Source organism: Herpailurus yagouaroundi, unplaced genomic scaffold, assembly GCF_014898765.1.
Source record: "Herpailurus yagouaroundi ecotype Mexico unplaced genomic scaffold, PumYag 162, whole genome shotgun sequence".
Classification (NCBI taxonomy): Eukaryota; Metazoa; Chordata; class Mammalia; order Carnivora; family Felidae; genus Herpailurus; species Herpailurus yagouaroundi.
Genome location: NW_024412403.1, coordinates 48408808 through 48429235, shown reverse-complemented (window position 1 = coordinate 48429235; position 20428 = coordinate 48408808). Strand labels below are relative to the sequence as shown.

Genomic DNA, 20428 nt, shown 5'->3' with positions numbered 1-20428 from the left:
TATGTGAAAACTGCTTATATTTACATAAGTATAAATCCAGAAAAGAACAATATGTGCTAATATTTTGACGTCATGATGCAGCATACTAGCCCTTCACTTGTTACTACACAAGTAAGTGGTGTGCTGTGAAGACACTGACATTTAACTGACTGCTGTGTATTTGTGGTTGCAAAGAGTGACCCCTGTTTTTGCAATTTTACATGTGTGGATACACACAGGGCTGCATTTGGGTATGCAGAGCCACACCCTTCCTATTCAAGTTTATGCTGGTATTAAAGTTTAAAGATAATGTGACGTAGTGGCAGACTTCATGAGATCTAAAAAACCCCCAACAAAATAAATGAACAGAACAACATAGTTATTTAAGTTGGTAACTCTCCAATGTGATGACTTTGGTATGTAAGTCATTTTAGTGATTTATTAAAATTCCTAGACAGGTAAAATATTCATAAAATAAAATTTGAATCATATGTTTGTGGAACTCCTAAAGAGCACAGAGTAGAACCATTTAAAAACCATTGGACTGGAATTCTGATTTCACCTAGCATATAGAAAGCAGAAAAGAATGTCACACCCTAAAAAGAGGAAAAAGCTGAACAAAATATAAAACATAACACTCCTTGAGCCCAGAGAGCTGAGGTCACAGGGTAAATAGCCTGAAGTCTAAGAAAGGACAGGATCCTCCAAGGAAATTTAGAACCTGTGGACTGGCTCACCTGTGGCAGAACACAGAGCAAGAGACATCAGGCACTACAAGCAGCCAAGAATTCTGCTATATATTTAAGATATTGCTAAAGGACAATTACAGGTTGGAGCAAGAATCCAGGACTCTTGGGAGCCTCAATTACAAGGGTGTTCAAACCCACTTCCCAGAGTTCCCATCAGGTTCTCACGAGAAAGACTGAAATGGTAGGAAACCAGAGAAAGCTTCTGAGCAGAAGAGAACAAGACAGAAGAAATGTTTGAAAAGACAATGGTCACAATTTTTCCAAAAAACAATTAAAGACTTCAAATCACAGGTCCAAAAAACCCAGAGAATCATAAGTAGGATAAACAACAATAAAATCATGTCATATTCAAACTGTTGGAAACTAAAAATAAAGAGGAAATCTTGAAGACAGCCAGGAAAAAAAAAGACCCAGTACATAAAGAAGAATAAAGAATTATAGCAGACTTTTTGCCACAAGCTGTGCAAGCCAGAAGCCGATGAAGTAACATCTTTAAAGTGTTAAAAGAAAACCACTGGGCTTAGACTGTTAATTTTTAGAGTAAAGCCTAGACCTAGCAATCTAGCAATCTGGCTGCAGTTCCCTTGTGGAGTTCCTAAGTTCATGGTGTCAATATGTTTGTTTTGGACATGGCTTAATAATTTACCCACAACACCCAATAAAAAGGCATCACCATATTATCATCCAATTCTATCCTGTATGCATGATTTCTGTAGAACTGTTGTTTAGTTATAAGCAGGAATGTGTAGCATATGTAGGTCACCATATCTTTTTCCTCTCTTCAAATAGACCAATAGTATCACACACTTATAATGCCTTACTATGCTCTACTCTCTAAGTGCTTTATATCCATTAAAAGTAAGACATTGTAGGGGCACCTGGGTGGCTCAGTCGGTTAAGTGTCCAACTTCAGTTCAGGTCATGATCTCGTGGTCTGTGAGTTCGAGCCCCATGTCAGGCTCTGTGCTGACAGCTTAGAGCCTGGAGCCTGCTTTGGATTTTGGATCTCCTTCTCTCTCTGCCCTGCCCCCATTTGCACTCTTGTCTCTCTCTCTCTCAAAAGTAAAATAAACATTAAATTCTTTTTTTTTTTAAAAAGTAAGACACTGTATTACTGTTTGCTTGCTACGCAGAGAACATATGCAAAAAATGTATATTGTTGATTTTTTAAAAACTTTCTTTCTATAATCCACTGAGTATTTGGCATGAAATGACACAAATATACTCAGGATTGTTGAAATGCTTCTCTTCCCAGACTATTCTACCTAAAATAGAACTCTCTCTTCCTCCAGGTCCCCTAGTACTGGGGTCACTTTCTATCTGCTTGTTCTAGTTTATTTTTTAATAGCACTCATTACTATATGAAATATTGTATTTATTTATTTGCCTGTCCCTTATTAGTCTCCTGCCTAGAATGTACAACAGAAGGGACTTTGTTTCTCTTGGTCACTCACTGCTGTATCTCCAGCACTTAGAATGGTTCCTGGAACTAGATAGAATTCATTATGTATTTGTTGAATAGATGCACAAACGGGTAAGTGAATACGTGAATAAGAGAAATCCCTTTCACCTAAGAAATCTGGTAAAGTTGGGATGGGGAAGAGCAGAAGCAGGTGGAAGTTGAAAGCCTGCTAGGTAGAAAGTGCTTCACTGGCTTAACTGAGATCATGTACTAAGATGCTCAGCACAGTCCCTGGAACGTTAGCAGACAGTCAATATTACTGATTGCAACTACTGATTGTTGTTCTTATCTCATGAGCTTGTCTTAAGAAACCATTGAGGATTCCCTTTCGAAAAGGTTCAACAACACACTCATGTTTCCAGACGTAGGAAGTGGTAGACCCAGATATGGCAGACACCAGAATCCATGCCCAGAGGTGGGAAAGAGAACACTGAAATGTTCATTATCTATCTCTTTGAAGCTTGCTTCATGTACTCATTTTTCTTCTTGCCTCCTGAGGGCTAAATTATAATCTTCAGTTTAATATAATGAATGAATTTTAATTACATGTCCTAAAACTATAAGCTCTTTCTTCTTAATTACGTTTTAATTCTTGCTCTCTCTCTTTTAAAGTTTATTTATATTGAGAGAGAGAGTGCACATACAAGTGAGGGTGGGCAGAGACAGAAGGACAGAGACAGAATCTCAAGCAGGCTCCGCCTTGTCAGCACAGAGCCCGATGTGGGGCTCGATCACACGAACCATGAGATCATGACTTGAGCCAAAATCGAGAGTCAGACTCAACTGACTGAGCCACCCAGGTGCCCCTATTCTTGCTTTCTAACTTGTTTGACTTGACAGACTTAAAGTCAACAAGGTTTAAAAAAAAAAATAAGCTTTACTAAAATTAAAAAGAAATATCAGCTTTATGAAGCCCACTAAAAACTGCAGGTCCACATCATAATAAATCAACCTGTGCTTGAAAGTACAAACTGTATATACTGGCACCCAATTCAGCTAAGACAAAAATGACAAGTCTTTCAATGATAAATTGTCCTCTCCATATTATCCAATGGAAATATTCATATTGTCCAATACCTACAAGCAATTAGAAGGACTGAGTTTAACTTTCAAATTAAAAGACCATTAAAATGGAGCAATCTGTCTCTGAAAATTCAGAGAACCTTCTTGGTCTTAAGCTTGGAAGGAATATGGTACATAGTTTCAGATTTCCTTTTATCACAGAACAATCCAGCCAGCTATTTGGAACTGAAGACTGGAAAAAACTGGGATAAAATACAATTGTAAACTATGTAGGGTCTTTTACAAGTTATTTATGAATTATACATTATCAATCAAGGACAGCTAAACTTTAGACCAAATCTGTCCCACCCCCCCTCACCCAGACCCCAAATACTAGGCCTAGAAAAAGAGGTACTGAACATTTGACAGGATGCCTACATCCAAAATTTCTACCTTGCTCACTGCTACCTAAACCACTATTTACATGCAAATACATTTCTCTCTCATCAAGTGTGTAGTGTGTCCGTTATCCTCCTAACCATGATGGGGGTGGGGAGGATTTGCTTTCAGTCTATTACTTACCTATAGGATGTGAGGATGAATTCTATAAGACTGGGGACAGAGATATTGGTATGTTCCATATAATTAAGCAGACATTAAATGTCTACCAATAAAATCTGACAATACAATTAAAAATGTCAAAATAACACCCGAGGAGCACCTGGGTAGCTGAGTCGGTTAAATATCCAACTCTTGATTTCAGCTCAGGTCATGATCTCACAGTCGTAGGATGAAACCCTGTGTCACATTCTGTGCTGAGCGTGGGGTCTGTTTGGGATTCTCCCTCAATCTGTCTCTCTTCCCCTTTGCTCTCCCCCTTTCAAATACCCACTCCCAAACCAAAATAAAAAACCAAATAACACCTGAAACTAATCTAACATTGTGAGTCAACTATACTCAAATAAATAAAATTAAAAAAAATAAAAAGTCAAAATAGGCAAAAAATAAAAAAATAATTTGCGTATGTATTTAGACCCGTATATTTTAGATTAGTTTTATATGAGTATATAGTTCAATATTTGGAAAGAGACTCAATTAACACTCGTATTGAGATGGGATTTATAGAATTAAGGTATTAAAACAAACCAGCTTTTGAAATGTGTTACTTTGTATACGCACAAAAAAAATCAGTGTTTACTTACTGACCTCTTATTAAAAATGAATTCTCAAACCAGTATTTAAGAGTTTTTAACACATCCACTAATTCCTTATAGAGATCACAGGAAAAGAGAGAGACAGAGAAATATTTTCATTTATTTCCTTTATGCCACGAGTACATAATGTTCCTAATTTCTCACCAAATTCACTGAGTTCTAAAACAGATCTTGAAATCTAAATTTCAGCTTTTTTTTCATCCAGGTAGCCTCATTTTGCCCTTCATCTTTCTTAAAAATTGTCATTCCATCCATTACTCTTATAGTTCTGCACCTAATTTTGTGACTAGATAAAAGGAAAGCTCTTAGTGGTTTCTGCTCCAAATTCTCTGGCCTGTTTCTGGCTCTTGGCTTTTATTGCCATAGCTGTGAAGATCAAAAGATGCTCTTTGCTGAAGTGTTTACTGCCTGTAACATACCCTCTCACAACAAAGGAGTTCATTATTTACATCTAACATGAAAGAAAAAGTTCTAAAGTAAAAGGCCTGCATTAGACAGATGCAAGTGATAGAATTTTCTTGCCCCACACTCATGGAAATTCACATCATTAACACCCAGTCAATCTAAATGTCTTCAAGAGCAAAAAAACATCTTAGGGAGGGGGTTGTAACTCTGGCTTTCTTATGCAGTTCTCTGGCTTTACTGGTACCTTCAATCTTCCCCAAAACGGTGGTGACATGGGCTTATTTCACAAGCATAGAAAGATCTCGCGACAGCCTGTGGAAACATGAACCATTATTTACACTGGAAAGAATGACTGGGAGCAGCTGTGCCCAGAAGTAGACAGCAGTAGAGGTAGAAAATGGGACTGTGTCGCCAATCTGTTATTATTGTAATAACTAATGGAAAGGAATAAAATGGATTACCAGTGCTAAATCAAACTGGGAGGTTTCCGATGCTGCTGCTGGACACTGGCTTCTCACGGTTTATGATATCATCAGACTTCTTGATGAATTTACAGTCTGGTAATCCTACCATGGCATTAGTTTTCCACATGCAAATCCCTGGAATCTAAGTAAAGTTCAGCAAATGAAGAGGACTAGAGTACTCCATTGGGTCAAGTTTATTTCAACATAAGGGAAGGCAAAGACTGGTTTTCCTCCTATTCCTTATCAAATTTATTAAGCCCAGGAAAAGATTTGTTTGAATGACATCTTTTTCTATACTTTGTGTATTTGTCTATACCTTTTTGTCTCTGCAGTATTATTATCCTTTTCCTATCAGAACCAGATCCTCTCATTAATATTTGTACTGATTCACTTACTGTTTAGCCAGACTTCATTATTGATATTTAACCACTTTACCCATTTGTTGAATATACTCCCTGTCAGTGTGCTAATTATGTGCCTAACGCACATTTTTCACCTAGGCTACATATACTAGGCGAGGAGCTAGGGCTATGTAATTCTACCTACACAAGACCCACCAGAAGACTGTGCAGGTGGCTTTTTAGGATGATCTAAATGCAGAGGACCCAATGTGATCATTCGTTCACTCATTCATTCATTCATTCACGCTAGAAAGCTACTCTGCTCCCTTTTACGGGAGTGATATTGCAGGCAGAGGGCTGCTTTCAGCAGCTGGAGAGTCAGGGAGTACCTGAGACCTACCCCAGATCTTCCTATTACTCCACAGAGTATGGCCCTGCTCAAGGACCTGGCTCAAAGCTATAGCCCACCGAGATCTCAGTTCTCACACTCTCATAGTAACTTAGATTAGGAGTGGCTATAGGACAGACACTGATGGGGGAAGTGGCAATTTTAGAAGTGAGGTTCAGATACACCAAGCGATGCCAACATATTTTCATCTGTATCTCCTATGAGGCCTGGTTCCTGAATCCAAGACCTATATTTCTACCTAGATTCTACAGACATATTCAACATATAGAAAAAGAAGACTCCTCATCTCTCCTTCCAAATCAACTTTCTTTTCTTGTGTGGTGATCTGAGTTATTGGTTCCAGTAATCCACTCTCTTAGACACCAAAACCTGCCAATGCCTGCTGTTAAATATCCTGTGAATACACCCCCTCCTCCTCAGTCACATGGCTAGGACCACTGCTAAGCATATATTCCTTCACATGGATGACCACAACAGCTTCCTAACTCATCTCTGTGCCTCTAATCTTTTCCCCTTTTAATTGCATCCTTGCTGACATTTATCTATAATCTGTTCATGCTTAAAATCTTTCAGCATATCTTTCTACGCTTTCAACTATAGCATAGAGGATGATGTTTAAGTTTTTTAAAGTGGTAAAAAGTCCTCCAAGACTCACCCCAGCTTCAGACTTTCCTTCTATCACTCTTTCTTGGAAACTTGACTTCTACCATTCTGATTCATGTCCCACATACAGAATGTCTTGTCGTTTTCTGAATGAACTGTGTTCCTTGCTCTTTTCCAAACTCCTGTTACCCTGTACGTGCAATGTCTAGAATTCCTTCCCCTGCTTGTCCACTAGTAAACTCCTACAAGGAAACCAGGGACATGCTAGGTTTCAGTTAGGCAAAGAGGTGGGGAAAGTGTTCTGCCACAAGGAAATTTGGGAGTAAAGGGAAACACACAGAGAAAGGGGTGGGGAAGCACAAAGCATGTATGTATGAGACTTCAGAAATAACTAGGGAACCATGTTCATCTCCTTTATGGCATTTACCTCAGTTTATTATATAAGCAAGAGGAGGTCAGTGTCACACACCTTATACACTGCAAGGCGTAAAGAAAGGGTTGTCGGGGTAGGGTAGGTATTCCCTACTTAGAGAGATTGCAGCCTCTGAAGTGATACTACCAAGTCTGAAACTGGGCTCTAGTACTTAGGAGATGACGGTGGGCAAGTTACTTATTTCTATGCTTCTGCTTCTTTAGCTGCTAAGTGGCAATTTACTTCAGAAGGTAGCTGTGAGAAAAAGAGTTAATATGTATAAAGTATGATGCTGAACAACATGAAATTGCTATTTTCATAGGTCCAAATGCTCAAATATCAGCAAATTCTTATAGTCCAACCAAACATTTTATCATCATCATCATCATCATCATCATCATCATCATCATCATTATTATTATTATTAGAGAGAATGTGAGTGGGGGGGAGGGGGCTAGGGAGAGAGAGACAATCTTAAGCAGGCTGCATGCTTAGCATGGAGCCAAGTGTGGGGCTTGATCCCATGACCCTGGGATCATGACCTGAGCTGAAATCAAGAGTTGGATCCTCAAGCAACTGAGCCACCCAAGCATCCCCCAAACATTTAAAACAAAGCTTAACAAATAGCACACACTCAAAAAGTTGTTCTGTCTTCCCCTAGATGTTTCTGAACATTACTCCCTAATGCCCCTGGTGTAACAGCCCCTTGTTTGTTGAAGTTTATATCACACTGATGTCCTCTTACCAATCTCCTGGTCCCTTTACAATATTTACTCAAGACTAGAGCACCTGGCTATTACCTTTAACGTCTCCCTTGTTCTCTCACCATAATGGGTGACCTTACCATCCATCTAAACAATCCATCCAATTCCTTACCTTCCTCACAGCCAGGATAACCCACATCCAAGGTCATGTCCTGGAACTGATTATCAAGTGGAATTGCTTCCCATGTAATATCTGAAGATGACCACAATCACTGACCTTTCCAGTTCTCTCATTCTTTTGTTCTCACCACCTTTGCTCTTCAATCTCAGGAAAACCATAGTTTCTGGACCTCTTTCTTAGCCTCACTGCTATATCCAGCTGGGACAGTAATGGCTCATCACCAGACCACTTTCTCACTAATATCTTCGTATCTTCATATACGTTGGACCTCTGACCTTTTGTTTCCCTTGTTCCAAAAACCTCATTACAGGATCAACAGGATCCATTCAAAAATACACTTTCTATATTTCTATGACATAGTTGTTGAGCATAGTTGGAGAAAATCAGCTTTTGCATTGGTGCCACTATAAATTTGAAACTTTAATCTCAAGTAGGCCATCAATTCTGCTCAATTTCTTACTCATCCTTGCTTAGCTTGCTCTTACTTCATTCAGTAATGTTTTCAAACTGTCACCAAGCTCAAAACCCCAACTGATACCACATCCTTCTCAGCAGATGACATCATATTCTACTTCACTGAGACAATTTATACATACTTATTTTCGATATCCTGAAATGCCCTACTTGATGAACATGTATCAAATTTCTCTTCTATTTTTTCTTATTTCTCTGACTTTTCCTTTTCAGACTCCCTCATGGGTTTCTCTTCTTTTGTTTGCCCCTTGAATGTTTGTATTCCTCAAGGTTTTACCCTTGGTACTTTGCTTTGTTCATTTTACTTATACAATCTCATTTGTTCTGGATTTTATACACCATTGATATGGGGTGACTTCCTAATCTGTATTTCCAGCCCAGATTCTCTCCCAATGCCTGACATATTTACTTGGATGGCCCACAGGGACTTAAATTGAACATATTCATTCATTGGTTATTCCCCCCCCCCCCAAATAGTATTTATTAATGACCTATATGCAGGACAAGTCCTATCTTAAGACTTACTTCTCACTACTAGCCCAATTAAACTTTAGGCTATAGTAATACCAAACTTTCTATAGTTTGTCATTTCCTATTGGAAAACAAACAAACTAAACACTGAGGGCCTTTGGACATGCTAATTTTCCAGCCTGTATTTACCTTCCCATGTTCATTTCAATTTTTAAGACTTTATGAGAAGTCTTGCTTTCCAAGAAGCCTTTCTAAATTTCCATGCAGGACTAAGTACCTTTGATTACTGCATTGACTAGGATATGCTAAAACTACCTATTTGTTCATGTCTTTTCTACCAGATCTCCAGAGCAGGGATTAGGGTCTCTCCAATGAACAGCAGACTGCTTGGCACATGGGTAATAAATGCTTATGATTACTCAGATAGATGTAATCTTTCCCCTCTTTAAACATTTAAAATCCTGTAGTACTTTTCTAACTTTCCCCAGTAATGTCACATATATCTATTTGTAAATTTCATTTCCCTTGTTTTGTTAATGCCAGTTTAGATTTCTGTGTACACTATGCCTTTTCCATCACATCCCTCAAAATCATATATATGATAGGCAATCAAGAAATATTGGTTGAATCGAGCTGAAATTAACAGAGAAAACACTCCCATATTTACATTTTCTATCTCTGGAATTCTTCAGTGGGGTTCTGTAGTTCAGCGCTAAGATTTCCCAGGTGTCTTTATGCTATAATCAAGGTCCAAAAGAATGTGATCAGAGATGTTCTGACTATTATTCAAGCTCCCGATGTGTCACGAGAGACCACTCTAATGACATATGTAGGATGTCCCATCCATGTATATGGACTCACTGTATTTCCTCAATTCATAAAACAAGGAGGAAAGTTGGGACTCTTAGAATAAAAATTCATTCGACCCAGTGGATCACTGTGTACCACACGTCCTCCTGCAATGTGTTAAATCTAAGCTCTTATGACCTAAGTTTATTTCCAAAAAAATAAATACTTATATTCATTTCTCATAAGAAGTTTCAATCTCAGTGTATATAGAATGCTTTGAGCTCTCTGTGAAAGGAATGATGTAAACATTAAGACATTATTACTAACATTATCCTCTAGATAACCTCATGAGGTAAGTATTCATGTCAGAGGGAATATTATTTTACAGGCAGAGAAGTGAGCTGATTTGCTCAAAGTCAGAGGTAATGGGAAAAGCCAAGAACATACTCCAAGAGTCCTGAGCTTGTATTCATAGCCAGATCTAAGCCAAGCTTTTCAGTCTTTCTGGGGGTGTGAAGAGAGTCTAAGAACTTTATCCTTCCTTTTTTTGGTCTGTTCTTGTCCCATCTCTCCTTCCTCATCAATTTTTCCTACTCAAAAGGGAACCAAAAGAGAATGCAATGGGCACTTAGCAGCCATCTAAAGCCCTCCCTGTGCAGCATCTGGGGTAGTACCGAAGTTCAGTCAGGCATATTCCATGTAACTTCTATTCAGGGCTCTCATTCAAGGCAGCCTGAGTTAATTCAGTTCTAGTAAGCTGCTGTGTCATCCAACTATAGCATGCTCCACTGAATTCATTCTCTTTGGTCACATCTAGTACAGGTGGTCCATTTAACTTAACAGAGATCCCACTCTCCAAATAGTTTTTCCCTTTTTTTTTTTTTAAAGTTTATTTATTTTGAGAGAGAGCGAGCATGTGCACAGGTGAGGGGCAGACAGTGAGGGAGAGAGGGAATCTCAAGCAGGCTCTGCGCTGATAGTGTCGTGGGGCCTGATTCCATAAACCGTGAGATCATGACCTGAACCAAAATCAAGAGCTGGACACCTAACTGACTGAGCCACCCAGGAGCCCCTCCAAATAGTTTTTCAAATATAACACACTACATTTATTAGGACAATTCTAAGTCTCCATTTTTTTTGATGGGCCCTGCATAACAATCATTCAGGAGAAACAGAAATCTGCTAGACTCAATTATATCTAGTTTCATGCCCTAAAATTTTATATAACAGCAACAACAACAAAATCACAGTTATCTGGAAAGATTCAGGACTTAGACTGAGAAGAGGAAGAGAAAAGAGAGTAAGAAAGTGGAGAAGGTAAAGAATTAAAGGAAAATGAGGGGGGAGCAAAACTTCGCTTTGCAAAAAAACCTGGTAACTTGTTTCCTATATTTAAGGAGAGGTGCAGAAGTTTGTCAAGGTACTACAGCTGATGTTTGATATGTGCTGATTCTATGGGAAGGGCATACCACATAATTTATTAATAACTGATAAAGGACTGAATGTACAGTATGCACTGGGGATTTAAAGATGAATAGAAATGTAAACTATCACAATTTGCTGAAATGATAGCTTTAATTGCTAGTAGGCATATATGCAATGGAGACAGAGGGGAGCAAATTTGCAAATTCATTAGGTCTTTGATTTGTCTTAACCTCAGTCCAGGTAGGCAGCAAAGAGTAGGATGAAGATTTATAACATAGAAACGACAGACTGAGTTTTACTAAGATAAAAGCCACATTTGTATGTCCCACTGGTTGGCACATAATCAGAATTTTCAGTGGTGTACTAGTAAGTGGTTAACAACTGGCTTTCTGAGAAAAAAAAAATCCTGATAGAGCATCTGATTTCCAAGATGCAAAATATTCCCATGATGGCTAATTTCAAGCTACCAAAATGACATAACTCAACATGGAGCTGGGAAGAGAACAGACATAAATAACCTCAAGAGCACAATGTACTAAAATAATTAGGAAGTGATGAGTTCTGAACACTTGTTATCTTTGTTTTCAAGAACTTGTTTATTTAATAGCAATTACAAGAATTTAATTTTTAATAATGACTGCGTGTAATATAAATAGTTCAAAGTTCTTGAAAATTTAACAGTCATGAGACAGTAAGGACCAGCTCAAACACACCACTGGACTCACACCCTAGTCATGACAGGGGAGGGGGTAGTAACCCATACCCATGTTTATTTAAAAAAACTGTTCTTCATTTTACTTCCTGCTGTCCTCTTCCTGTGCTATCCTACACTTAAGATCAGAAACAACTATTTCAGGTTCATTGTATCCCTCTCTTTGCCCTCTTCTCTATCTCCAGTGACCCTCAGTAACTGATCCAGCCCTCTATCAGGAAGAGTAACCATGCAGCCTAGTGCTGAAATCTGACAGACTGGGCTTCCTGATCACTACTAACTTTATAAACATTTGATAAGTAATGCTACTATTATTACTGTTACTCAATGCCCTGCCCTCCATAACTATATTTTAGATGCCACCACGTTCAAATGGCATTTTGAAGCTTCAAAAATCTGTATCATCAGATTTTCAGGCTGTGTGGGACGGGAGGCACAGAAAGGAAGAACTGGTGGTAGGGGGAGTCTACTTCACTGTGGGAGATCTCTCCAGAGTCTACCATTTCAGCTCCCCATTCTTCCTTTCAACCTCCCAACCTATGCAGTCTGCTTAGGTGTCTTCCCAACCTATTCCCAAATGAAGAAACAATTTCTCTGAGGACTTATTTTATCTATAAATTGTGATTCTTTAATTTATCTGTTTTAAGAGATATTGTGAGAGTTATCCCTAAAAATATCAATTTCTTTGTTAAAATACAAACAAATCCAGACAAATACCTGGGAGAAACTCAGAGTTACAACTTAATTATTTATCTCAACTCTAAACGTCTGGAAAATCAACCATGACCTTGAGAGACCATGGTGCTATTTCCGAAGGAAACACAGTGCTGGCAGGAACACATGCCACAGCACCTGACAGAGCAATACAGTTAAATATGACAGTCGGCACTGACAAAAACTTATTCCAACCTTTCATCCTTGATCAAAAATTACACAATTCCCATACATATTAAGAACACAAGAAAGAAGGTCATGAACTACTTAGTGTCAAAAGAAACACACCTGACTAATGTATTTGTTGTTTCACAATTTATTAAGTTCATATCCTTTATCTCACACTGGGGACTAAGTGACATGTTTGACTAGTAGGATTTAAATCTGCTGAGAAAATATATTCTCTTGGACCAGAGTAATCTTTCAAGGTAATTACTAGAAAATACATTTAGTTACAAAGCAATTTTATAAATTTATAATTTATCATAATTTACAGATCTAGATTTTTATAAATGTCTTAAGTACTCCAATAAATACAATAAAGAAGGTCATGTTTCTTTTTTGTTTGAATAGCAATGTTCATACACAAGGTCTTAAGCCAGGGAAGTTATTGTGTCTGCACACTACGGACTGACGTAATGTTAACTTAGGGAAGTGTTTTCTAGTTGTTGTTGGAAATGCAGTGGATGGATGGTATATGAAGATATAACCCCCTAGGCAGCCTGGCAATGCCTGGGGCCACTATTCTCAGGGACTCTTTGCTTCAACTGCCCTCTAAAATGATCCTCTGTTTACCTGATTGTCCTAAACAAATACCACCATTTTCTCTGAGTCATATCAGGAAACACAGGTTGGGGAGCATTAGTTTAGGGAACACTTCCTTTTGGGGCCTGACACACATACAGAAGATCACTGCCAAAATCCTGATTCAGTGAGCTGCATCGACAAGATATGGTACAAAGAACAGAGGTAGGAATTTGGGTGTGGCTCAGGTTTCCTCACTAATCTAGCCCCGAATTCTTAGATCACTTTACTGTCAGGTCCTCTGATTGCTTCATCTGTAACGTAAGTGGATTGTCCTTGATCTTCTTGAAGTGTTGAGCCAACAAGACACCCCCTAGATCTATGAGCTCCATATACCTCATATAGGGCTATACACTGTAAGGGAAACTTAGAGATAGACACAGACACTGCCTCTATTCTCAAGGAACTTGTAATCCAGCAAAAGATAGGATTATTAATGAAGATACACAGTAATGGGTAAATATAAAATCTAACTGAATTGTAATGAGTTAGAGGACTGAGAATTGTGTATAACTCTTAGATGGTACCTCCTACTGGGCATATAAATCTATGGTGTGAATTTGCATCACAGAACTAGTCTATGATCTCTGCTTTCATTTAATCATGCAACAGAATAATCCCCATGTTCAAATATTGAAGATTATTTGAAGATTATCTGAAGATTATAAAATCATGTGTAATGAAGAGATTGGCTTCACCTGCTTGGTTTTACCTAGGTTTAAAGTTTTCGTTATCACACATTTCAATTAAGTCACAAACACAATGATGCATATTCAGAGAACACTGACCAAGGAAAGGAGTGCTAAGCATATTCCTTTGAAAAAAAAAATAAAATTCCCACTTGCTCAACATTCTTTGCTACCTTTCCAATCCTTTCATACAACAGTCCCACCTCATTTCTCCTTGGACCCACAGAGACCCTAAACTCTTTATTCCTCTGTTACATCCTTATGCATCAATGCACTCCTACTTTCACTTCTTTCCCTATTTGGCAGCACAGGGTCATCACTCCATGGATCACTACGTCAGTCTCTCTTAGCTATCTTTACCCCTTCTGTCCCCAGGAAGCACTTGCCTGTACACCCTTACAACGTAATCAATCAACCCTAGAGAAAAATCACACGTGCTTGAAAGCTGGGGCAACCGTACATACATGGCTGCCAGCAATAACTGGCCTGGCTTGGTAACACTGATAGGCAATTCTGTTTCCCTAGAAGTAAGGATATTTCAAACCTTGCCTTGTTACCCTAGTTTTCCTATCCTCTTTAGGCAGGCTAAACTCTCCATGACAGAGGCAGGAGGCAGGGAGATCAACTGAAGCTGCAGGCAGCCACAACTGCTAGTAAAACCCAGACCAACTCCTGAAAGCCATCAGGAGTGGGATCTCTTCTAAACAGTGATGCCTGTGGGTAAGGCATGAAACGTGGATTGGTGAATATCTGCTTTTTCACTGATCATGACCACACCAGTGAGTATGTGGTTGTGACCATCAACAGTAGGCAGGAGCCATTTGTAAAGATCTCTAATTTTGCAGGCTCCGTAAATTTCTTTTATCTATAACCTAAATCTTTCCTTACATATTCTTAGGGCCTAGAATCAAATACAAGCTCTGCCACTTAGCTTTCTGACCTATGGTAAGTTATTTAAGCTCTCTATCTGGGGACAATACAGGTATTTGCTTCATGTGGGCGTTAAATTTGTTAGTATAGCAGGGCCAGTTCCAGTGTGCTGTAGAAGTGTTTACTATTATTATTATCACTGCTGTTGTTCCATGTATGGAAGTAACCCAAATATTCTCACAGTTACAAAAATGTTAAAACTGTATTATCACTTTCTTCCTCTTGTTTCTCCAAATACATTGTTGGGGAGATGGCCTTGTCACTGAATGAACCATGTCTGTCTAACCCTAATTAAGGACTGAATACATTCTTTCCCTAACAACAAAACATAATATGCAAAGCATTTCCAAACCTGTATGATCTCATACAGAACTTGCTATGTTTGCCATAGTTATTGTGTAATCAAGAAACAATAAATACCGTTCCTAATCAGGACTATCTATCATTCTCTACTTTCTTGTAATGTCTGACCTCATCTCCCCACCCCACCACCTGTCAGTCCTGCTTTCTGCTCCAGTACTTCTGCTGGTGAGTAGGGATAAAGATCCCCATACAGTATCTCACCCAGGCAGAACCACTCTCACTTCCCTGAACTCCCCATATACTCTCTCACCTTTAGCCTTTCCAACAGGCTTGTCCTTCTACCTAGAATACCCTCCTTCCTTCATTTATCCTGCTCCCTGGGGTGGCTCACAGTACTCTTCTGGACTTTGATTATATGGTGTGTCCTCCAGAAACCTTCCCTTGACACCCTCAATCCCCAATCACCAAGGCTGATTCGGTGCCTCTCTATAGCCCTTATCATTCTGTTATTAATTACACCAGAAATTCCCCAAATGCAGGGATCACGGCCAACTTTGTTCTCAATGCTTCCCTAGTCTCTAGCTGTGTCTCATACACACAAAGTTTGTACCCTACAAATAGACAAATGAATTAGGACATAAGAAAATAGTCTGATAGATCTAAAGATGTTTAATACCTAAATAGGGGACATGGAAAGATTACTGTCATTGTCTTCAAACATCTTCAAATATCATGGAAGAAGAATATTTATTCTATGTAGCTTTAAAAACAGGCACCAGGACCGGTGGTGTAGGCTCTGGGGAACTACGTTTCAATACAATGTGATGAAGAACATTCTAAAATGTAGAGCAAAAGATATGCTGGCCAGTATTCAGCTGCAAATAATCGGAGGGGTTCACACAGGGCCTGGCAAAAAAGAACTGGGTGATAACCCAGTCTCCTTGCAAAGTTAAGATTCTATGACTAATAAAATTCTACTTCTGGGCACCTGAGTATGCATATGTAGGGTAAGAGTTGCCCCATATGCATAAGAGAGAAGATCAAAGGTCACATATTAATGCTGCCATGGGCCTACCACACCATGGGGTACTAGGGCAAAAGAACAGTAAGAGGTTTTTTAAAAAAAACAAAGTAATCCAACCCCAAACCCAGCATTCCAACATAGGGGACAAGACCAGCAAGAAGCAAATCCAGGTCCCCTGGGGCATTCTCCACACTACCTCCCTCATCCTGAAGGAGGCAATTTAACTTTACAACTTTCAAGCAACTTCCCATTAAAGTGGTTTCAACTTCAGATTTATTGCATTTTCCAAGGTTACCTCATTCGGGCTGTGCATAATCCAGAGGGACTCAAGGGGCCACACTGTAAACTGTTACAATAAATATTAACGAATATCGTGCCTGATAAAACCTGCAATCTGCAGACACACACATGCACCCACACAAAAAGGGACTTTTCACCTTATATGGTTACTTAAAAAAACCAACTCTTTTTACATTCCACTTTGTTGGTCTGCCAAACACGCAGAGTACATCTACTTTAAAAACACCAATTAAAAATATTAACAACACAAAAATATATAAACGTGGTTCAGAGCCAAGGGCACATAAATTGACATGGATTCAGACAGTAAGCAAACATAAAATAAGAAACAGAAACGACTACATCATCCAAAAGGAAGCATGAACAATAGCCCTAAATGTGAAAGTGATCTTCCCCTCCCCCCTTCCAGTTCCTTAATTCCTCCACCTCTGAGGGCACGCTAGTGATTAGGAAGCAGGCAAAATGATTGAAACAGAGAGGGATAGAGGAAAGGGCCCAAGAATGATCTGGGAAAGATCTGCAGGAGATGGGAGGAGTGGGAGGCAGTCTCATTTCACACTGTAACTTGGGGTAGCCACAGGGCTTTTATATTCCTTACCAGAAATGCCACATCCACAGGTGTCCAAATATCTCAAATACCTGGGCTGCATTACTGAGGAGCAGCTGTGGAAAGAGGGCTGGGCTGGGAGTTATAGTCTTTGGATTGACATTATTATCATTATTATTATTATTATTATTATTATTATCATCATCATCATCATCTAGGTCCTGGCACTTAACTTCTCCGAGACTTAGTTTCCTCAATCTATAAAATGGGGATCCTAAAACCTACCTCTATAGCATTACTGAGAGGAATAACTAAAACAAGGTGTGCAAAAGTGACTATCTAGCTAGAAAAACACACAGAAAATCTCAATGATTTTGTTTGGAGAGAAAAGAACTGCTTGCCTTGGTACCTAGCAGGCTGAGTTATCACTATTTTTCTGAAGTTGAATTTAGCCCAGGCTGTGGGGCAGCCCATCAGTAATAACGAGAGGCATGACGCTGTGCACACTGTAAGAAATTAGTGTATAAAAGAAGGAGGGAGGCAGGAAAAAATGAAAGATGAAAGAACTAGGGATAATACCAACATTCTTTCTCCAAGAGGCACAGACTTGTTGTACCCTCCATGCCATTCCTTTGCACCTCTTACCTTATTCCTACCATAGTAAATGAGCTTGGGGTCTCAGCCAGGGTCCCATGCTCATAATCACATTGCTGGGTAATTCTAAAAAAAATTACATTAGTACAATACTTTCCATTAATTGTTCTCTACACAATTATCCCATATCCTCTGGAAGCTGCTTTGATAATTCATTGGAGACCCTCTATTGCTCTATCTTTGGAGTCTATTAAAAATAAAGTGTCTTTATTACAACTAATTTTGTTTCTAATTTTTCCAAGATCTCTTTATGGGATGTAGCATTTTGGTCAATGGATTACTAAATTCAACTTGTCAGTCCACAAAAAAAAAAAAAAAAAATTATACCTGGAAAACCAAGATTCAGTAAATCCAGAGAACTGATGCAACCCATAGAATGAATTAGAACCAGATAAGAACGAAATAAACTAATTCTTCTTCATTCTTTTTATATTTATACAGAACTTAGAATATTTAAAGTTTGAGGCAAATGCAAACTGCTTGAATATTTATACAAGTGTGTGTGTGTGTGTGTGTGTGTGTGTGTGTGTGTATTTAAAGTAGGCTTCATGCCCAGCATGGAGACCAATGTGGGGCTTGAACTCATGACCCTGAGATCAAGACGTGAGCTGAGATCAATAGTTGGGACACTCAACTGACTAAGCCACCCAGATGCCCCTATATGATAATATTTTTTAAAACATTATGACTCATCATAAAAGCTCAGTAATCCAAGCTCATTATCCCCACCTTTCAGCTAAAAAAAAGACTTGTTTAGAAACATCTGATGTTTCTACCTTAAGCATAAAGTAAAAACCTCTTAGGAAGCTAGATGAATCCCAGTATAGCTCTCTCTCTAGTTCATACTGATGTCTTCCCCATCCCTTCTCTGCCTCCTTTATAACATCACAATCCTCACTACAACCTCAAGCTCTAGACCCACATTCTGTTCTGCAGGTCTCCAAACAGGCTTTGCTGGTTCATGCCTCTATTCCTCACTATACCCACTCTGCCCCCAGCTCTCTTTCTGCCCTGCATGAACACTGAGATTTGAATCAACCTTCACTTCAAGTATTTTCTGAAATGATACGCTTACTCATTGTTTGCCACTTATTTCCTGGGACTCCTCCTACTGTATGGTACATACAGCATGGCACAATTCTTCTTGTTTCCCAAACATGTCCTTTCTCTGTAAGTTCTGTGAAAGGTAGGATCAAGTCCTATGCCAGCACTTTTCCTCATGGGCCTCCGTAACATACCACTTCTTCATGGTCACTGACAAGCCCTAGTTCTAATCTTCATGGCTCTGCTCAAGTAGGGGTAAGTAAAATGGACTTTGGGTAGCTGATTACTTTCCCCTTCTCTTACTATTCCTTAAATTCAAATTAAACATTCTTTATTCTTTTTTTTTTTTTTTAAAGCCAAATTCACAGAGTAGGGGCAAACCAGATCAAGGGGGCAAATGGCTCAGTTTTACAAAGGAAGACTGACTATAGCAGCTTAACTTCCAGACTTAGGGTGGAACCACTCTGCAGATGTTCACAGAAGATCCCAGAAGGGGGAAAATCCCAATTATATACAGTACTGAAGAAGTGATTAAAAACACTGCTTTGTTCCTTTAAAGACTTCTAATATTACCACACAGAAACATAATTAGAATCCTGTATACATACGTAAATAGTAAATTTTGTGTTAGCATTTCAAAAAAAACTGTCATAACCATTTGTGAAAAACCAGAACATTCTGGCTCCAAGTCTTGATTTGGTTGGTCTTTCTTCAACTAGATACTTTTATTAGTGCTTAGAATGTGCGGAAATCAGACCTTTTAAGAATAGGCTGCTGCATACAATACATGTGGTTCATTCACTACTTTTACTATTTTCTGTGTTTTCTCACTGGCTTGGCCTTTTGCTTGTACCAACATCAAACTGCCAAATCAGAATGCCCTGATGAATGTTTTCAAATCACTCAGCTGCTTTATACAGCATCTTTTGTATACCATGTAAAAATAAACTTAACAAATATAAACACAAGTATTTTTATTCTTACGTAGGGCAGTATGTTAGGAAGGGAGTAGGGACTGGAAAATGGCACCAAGATTTCTAGCCTGGATAGCTGGGAAAAAGATGGAATTCTTAAATCCATGGCCAGGAACATGAAAACCAAGAAGTTCCTAAAATTGGAAATTAGGAAACCAATGGCGAGGGCAGACGCTGAAGTACAAACAGGGGACAGGAAGTTAAAAGACTAACAGTATGGGATCCCTGGGGGGGCCCAGTTGGTTAAGTGTTCGATTCTTGGTTTCGACTCAGATTATGATCTCACGGTGTCATGAGTATGAGCCCCACGTCGGGCTCTGTGCTAGCAGCAAGGAGCCTGCCTAGGATTCTGTCTCCTCTCTCTCTCTGCCCCTCCCCCACTCGCACTATCTCTCTCAAAATAAATAAACTTAAAAAAAAAAAAAAGACTAACAGTATGAGTTCAGGCAATGTGAACTAGGGAGAGAAACTGGCAATTAGTGGGGAAAGTCATGAAAGCAAAGATTTTATTAGAAAATCGGATGTTTGGACATGTTATGAAGTTACAGAAAAAGAATTGGTATGAAAAAGAAACTAAAGACACACAAGGGGAAGGAGGTATCTGATACGGCAAGATTCCACAGAAGATGCCTATGATCTAAAATTCAGA

At 38.9% G+C, this 20428-nt stretch overlaps 2 protein-coding genes across 4 annotated transcripts in view; one reads left to right on the top strand and one right to left on the bottom strand.

The window, feature by feature from the left end:
* CMSS1 (cms1 ribosomal small subunit homolog) overlaps positions 1 to 20428 on the bottom strand; it is a 383830-nt gene that overhangs the window by 211559 nt on the left and 151843 nt on the right. The window lies entirely within an intron of this gene.
* The window catches only part of FILIP1L (filamin A interacting protein 1 like), a 302611-nt gene that overhangs the window by 139428 nt on the left and 142755 nt on the right, over positions 1 to 20428 (top strand). The window lies entirely within an intron of this gene.